This window comes from Ochlerotatus camptorhynchus, unplaced genomic scaffold, assembly GCF_037179485.1.
Source record: "Ochlerotatus camptorhynchus isolate MF236.1 unplaced genomic scaffold, CSIRO-AGI_Acam_v1.1 ptg000095l, whole genome shotgun sequence".
Taxonomy (NCBI): Eukaryota; Metazoa; Arthropoda; class Insecta; order Diptera; family Culicidae; genus Ochlerotatus; species Ochlerotatus camptorhynchus.
In genome coordinates this window covers 674,761-681,215 of record NW_027040585.1, presented here as the reverse complement: position 1 = coordinate 681,215, position 6,455 = coordinate 674,761, and the positions used below count along the sequence as shown (strand labels likewise).

Genomic DNA, 6,455 nt, shown 5'->3' with positions numbered 1-6,455 from the left:
CTTGATCATGTCATGCGTTTACTAATCTCTTAAATAATTAATAACTTTTTCCTGTTTCGTTTTACATAGAAACGATCTTCAGAAAAGTTGTAGCTGAAAAAATTTTCTATAAGAATAGTTATCGAACTGTTTCGCAGCTCAATATGGAGAAAGACTGGAAGGCAATGAACAAAAAGTTGAGATTTCCCATAGTAATTTACATGTAAACTTCAAATGGCTTGTGCGAAGTCTGTTTCTAACCAAATGAGTTGTAACTTTGGGAGGCTAGTCAGGACCCGTTTTGAAACCATTTAAGCACTGTGGAGCTAAAAAGTCAAATTTTGCATCAGTCTAATGCAAACGTTCCATAATGTTTTTTTTTTAATTTCTTGGTTGTGCACTGCTTTCTTGAATACAATACAAAATCACTCATTCATGCGTACTGGGAGAAGCTCCAAGTTTAATGCTTTGCGCGAGTGCATCACGAAGGTAAAATTTCTGCTCGGTAGGCAGATTCGATGTGATGCGGGTTGGCAAGAGCCTAGATTGAGCATCAAGTATAGCTCCGTGAGAGCAAAATATGCTGGAGCTCAGCTTATTGATGACTCTTTATGGAGCTTTTGGCAAGCCTGTCTACAATGTTCTGCAATGTGCGTCGTTCTACAAACTTACTGGTATAGTCGAAAGCGTAGATATTTAGAACACGAAATAAAAAAAACAAAAAACCATTACATCGCCTGCATAGTTAACTTCTAACATTCGTTGCGATGTTCATGAACAGAGGATGATAGGAAACGGAACTAACATTCATTGTAATAGATTTTAAGTTTGTGAGTATATATAGATATCTGCATCAAAATTTTGGGAAAAATCTGTATCATTACTGGAGGAAAGGCTTCCCGCAATAGGCAGCATTACTAGGCCACCGTCATCCGGTCGGCATTGATTTTCGCTGGTGTGGCCACCATTTGAAAAACAACCGGCCACACCAATTCAAAAACAGAAAAAGTTAAGAACTAAATGATCAACATTTTTGTTCCGTCCACTAGCGGCTTCCGTTCGTGCCCCTAGGCACAGACCCTTCTACTTTTTAAAGTAATAAACACTCGGTTAATGATTCTACGAACAATCGCGGCGAATCTTCTCTGACACCAAGGTAATCAATAATCGACTCTATATTGCTATGCAAAATTCTCTCCTGTATGATACTTGGAAAAGAGCTTCAAGAAAAGGCTAACAAAAATCCGCAGTCATATAAAGATTGCCACCACATGCATTCTCTTCGTCTTCTTTAGGTTCTTCAATATCACTAGGAAGCTTCGAATTAACGTCTCTGGCACCCATCGCCCAAGTAACAATCCAAATGTTAATTGGTTTTATTCATGTTTTATGGTGGTTTTATCGAAGCATGACTGAGTCTATGTGGTTTTATCATTGCTTTTTTCAAGTAAACTTAGTCTCATATCATTGATATTTTTGAAGAGTGTTTCAAGAATACTTGTAAAAGCCTCCATAAAACTCCATCTTTTATAAGTGTAATTGACCTTATGAACAGTTTTAAGAGCCACTTCAACTCCCTTTCAAGCCTTCTTTTTAAGCTTTCATAAAACTTGAGAACGGTTTGAAAAAGTTTTATGTCATTCTTCTATAAGTTTAATGTATCTTGAGAATGCTGGCATAAAACTTTCTTAAAACCAAAAGGTTTTAACCGAGAGTAAAAACCCCTGAGAAAGAGTTCCCTGAAATACATAAACAAGCTGTCACAACTAATGGACGCCAACAGGTGGAAAAAATTGAAAAATAGTGGATCTTACAAACGGAAATTGAGTAAAAGCCTATCCAATATATTGAACACTCCTTCATCTCAGTAAGCATCGACTTCAAAACAAGACGAACAGGTACGACTAGGTATACAAAGTCACAAGGAAATAAAGCCGGAGAACATTCCCTCCGATGCCCCGGAAAACGAAGCGAAGGAAAAAGATGATAACGAAACATGTCAGCCTAAGATACCCTATGAAGAGTGGCCACTTTCGGAAGACGGGGTATGGCAGCCTGATCCGACACTTTCGGAAGACCAAGATGAAGAAGACAGTAAGAATGAAGCACTATTAGCAGCACTTAGGAGTTGGTCGATATCCCACAATGTCAAGCAAAATGCGTTGAGGGACCTCATAACAATTATCAACGATCGCCTACCAAATGTTTTGCCGAAAGACTGCGAAGACTCTGTCCATTCAGTCCGTAGGAGATGGTCAATATTGGCACCATGGTCTTGAACAATGCTTAAAAATTCTACTTGCTAACATAAATGAATCAAGTACCATAGCTATCAATATCAACATAGACGGTTTGCCAGTTTATTGAAGTTCTAAGGATGAGTTCTGGCCGATTCTCTTCAATATCCATGAAATGCCTCACATCAAACCAATGGTGATAGGTATTTATTGTGGAAAAAGTAAGCCAAGTGATTTAAATACTTTTCTCGATCAATTCGTCAATGAAATGAATGACATTTTAAATAAAGGCATAATTATCAACCATCACAAAATATCAGTTAAACTACGATGTTTTGTATGCGACTCACCTGCAAGATCATTTATTAAAGGTAAAAATTAAAAAGATTACGTGTACCATGTACAATATTAATAACTATCATCATTCCAGGTGTAGCATATTTCAACGCGCAAAATGGTTGCCAAAAGTGTACAGCTACTGGGGAGTATTCATATTTGGCTCACTGTAATTATTTTCCTTTGTCCAATAGTAGAAGAAGAACGGATGCTGAGTTCCGAACCAAATCTTACGGATCACATCATAAAATGGACACACCATTCGTCTACCAATTGACATGATAGCTGATTTTCCAATAGGCGATTCACTCCATTTGATCGATCTAGGGATCATGAAGAAATGTCTAATTGGATGGAAAGATGGCAAATTCGGAAATTTCAGAACAAAATGGTCAGCACAGCATGCTTTAGATATCACAAAATACTTGACACAACTAAAGCTACCATCTGAGATACATAGGAGCATGAGAGGTCTCGACTGTTTAAATCATTGGAAGGGTACAGAGTTTCGTACATTTTTGTATTATATAGGTATAGTAGTTTTGCAACCTTTTTTTACCAGAAGACGTATACGAACATTTTTTGGTCTTTTGTTTTGTGCCATAACTATTTGCTCAACCGATTCTCATTCTCATATTATTGACCTAGCAGAATCGTAGCTTCAACATTACATTGAACGGTATGTTGATATATATGGAGAAGATTACATCACAAGTAACGTTCATAATCTCAGTCATCTTATAGAAGATGTTAATCGTTTCGTTATCCTGCCAAGTTTTAGTGCGTACCCTTTCGAGAGTAAACTATATCAGATTAAAAATTTAATTCGAAGTGGACATAAACCCCTAGCTCAGGCGGCAAAGCGAATAAGCGAACTAAATCAGCTTGAAGAAAATTGCAAACCATGTAACACAGTTCATGCAACTCCAACGTTGAAAAAACAAATTCGTACACCTGATTCTGATGATAAGTTTGTCAAAAATGGATTCGAAACATATTCATTAGATAACAATGCGACCAATAAGTGGTTTCTTACTAAAAATAATCAGGTGGTTTGTTTCGATCACGCTTCTCAACAAAATGGGAATATCTTAGTTTCGGGTAGTCCACTAAAACACACCAGCGATTATTTTGCAACACCTATAAAATCAAGCCATTTACACGTCTTTTATTCCAGTAGTGAAAAAGCTGCAAAAGCACAATACACACTATTAGACATAAAATGTAAGATGGTAAGATGGTAGTGTAGTAGATAGAGTTAGAGTTGAACAAATAATGAGTAGAATCGAGTGAGCGTGAAGCATGATAGTCCGTATGTAAACGGAATCTCATTGGTTAGAGAATTTTGATAGGTTAGCAGGTATAAATATGAAGTACCTAAGCTCGTTGAAGTCATTCTTGTAACGAATTTTGGAGGTGACGGACCACCACCAGCAGCAGAAACAGCAGCAACAGAAACAGCAGCAACAGAAACAGCTGCAACAGAAACAGCAGCAAAAGACATTTTGGAGGTGACGGACCACCACCAGCAGCAGAAACAGCAGCAACAGAAACAGCAGCAACAGAAACAGCAGCAACAGAAACAGCAGCAGCAGCATAAACAAATGTCCCGTGGGAGCTGCATCGCTGATTCGTGTAGCCGTGACCAAGGCTGGAAACCTCGGTCCGGTCACGACAGGTAGCACTACTTATACCAAACCGAAATGTAGGGATGGTATTCATACCACTGCTCCACACAATACATTAAAAGTGATTATTATGTAAGTTGAATATTATTTTTGAAAACGGTAAATAAAATCCATCATAACGTTTATGTTAAACAATTCATTGTAAAATTACATTGTACATTCGATTTCTATTTATATGATGGTTCATGTGACTCTGTGGTATTCGCATTAGGAATATTGTTTGACTGATTAATCTCAGAAGCATTCGTTGGTCCAGAACCAGCCCCGGATTTGTTGTACTTCATTTTTGTAGGCCTGTTCTTATGCTTCGACGTCGGGAACATTGAGAAGAGTCGCTGATTACTGTTCTTAAGGATCGTTTTGAAGAATTTGTCGCAATCAAGCTCCGAAAACTGATTGTCAGCTTGTACAATCAAATTCAGAATCAGCGCACGTGTGTTTTTGAAGAATTTCAATGGTACCTTTGTCGTAGCATCTCCACAAGTTGACAGCTCCTGCTGTGAATTTCCATCAGCCTGTCGCATCATTCCTGTCCATGAGCATTGAGTGAGAAACTTTCGGGTGAAAAAGTAATCAATTAACTTGTAACAACCATCCGTTCCTTGAGCTTTGCCAATGACGCCGCATATGTAACTCATTCCACTTGAAAATTGCTGCATCAGTGTTTCATCCTCCAAAGACCTTTCCAAAGCTTCCAGTTCATCCACCGAATCGGCTGGGGACAATACATGCTGAACATACCGTTTAGCCAAAATAGCATCATTTTGGGACGCACTGTAATGGCAATGAGTCATAGCGTATTCCTGTCCGGTTTGAATCTTCGCTAGGGCTTGCATGATTTTCGACTGATTTTCCAGAATAGTACGTTGGTTTACCAGTACACTTTCCAAGTTTCCATTGTTAATTCCATCGTCACCAGTCAGTTAGAAGATTTGGGATGATTCATTGTGTTCTGCTATTCCCTCCGTGTGAACGTTTACCGTGACATAGAGCAGTTGTTGATCATTCACAGGAGCTGTAACCTACGATTGAAATTATGAATGTTACTCAATTCTCAATAAAAGATACTACTAGATTGAAATACTCACACATGCATTGTTGACAGGATTGGATTCAGCGTTGCTTTCCACTTCAAATTCTTCTTGAGTGTCCAAGAGGTTGTTAAAGTCTTTCGCTGCAAATACTTTCACGGCTCACGACGCACACGCTTATTTGGAGGTGCCAGTGGAATATCTTCCACTTCGGTATCATGTCGTGTTTCCATGCGATCAAGTTCATCATCAGCTTCCTTACGTGTCTTAGATTCCCTTTTCATGACACAGTTCATTTTTTCCCATTTATCATCTGCAATGGATGTTTCGATCTGGGACAATTTTCCTACCAGGTGCTTTTTCGGCCACCGCAAAATCCTATTGGCTTCCCAGCCACTAGGTACAACACTAAGGCAAATTTCCCCGGCTTCGATCGTTTGAATAATTTTGAATGGCATCCTGAAAACGACTAAGTCTTTTAAAAAGTCATCGAATAATACACTTAAATGCAATTTACTTACGCGACATCAATTAGGACAACAAACAAAAAACGGAGAATATGTGGAGTGTTGGTCGACCATAAATAAACAGCTGTCAAAACTCGATGACGAGCTTTTTCTAGCCTACTGCGGCTTACATACCAAAAGGGTCTAAGCGGTATAAGAAATATTCCGCTGTAATTAACCAAATTAAATTATTCATTGCAAATCACTTTACTTCTCAATACTTTGTATAACATTTAATTACATCGCGATGTTTTCATTGTACAGTTCTACGTAAGTGTGTCGTTTAGAATAATTAATAAATTCAAGATGGAATTGGAATCAGCAACAACAATTGCTTAGAAGACCTTTTCATTGTGATAGAAGCACTGAACTTATGGCGATCTTACATAAAACTTATCTGTCTTGAACATCAATCACTAATTTTATTCAAGCTATACTGATCTTATTCAAGAAAACAACAAGGTTAAATGAACTTATCACGCTCCTCCATAGTTCTGTGCAAGAACGATTAGTCTTAACAGAATCTTGTGGGGGATTTATTTCAAACCATTGAAAATAATGGCGATAATACTGCAACTTGTCGTAGTTTTGTCAGAGGTTTAAAGAGATCTTGAATGCCATTATAAGCATGTATCGATAGGAATGTCAAGTTTTAAGCGAACCTTAAAAACTAGTATT

At 38.0% G+C, this 6,455-nt stretch overlaps 1 pseudogene; it reads right to left on the bottom strand.

Annotated features, from left to right (window-relative positions):
- Window positions 1-4,407: 4,407 nt before the first annotated feature.
- LOC135698822 (uncharacterized) lies at window positions 4,408-5,729 on the bottom strand (annotated as a pseudogene).
- Window positions 5,730-6,455: the final 726 nt, after the last annotated feature.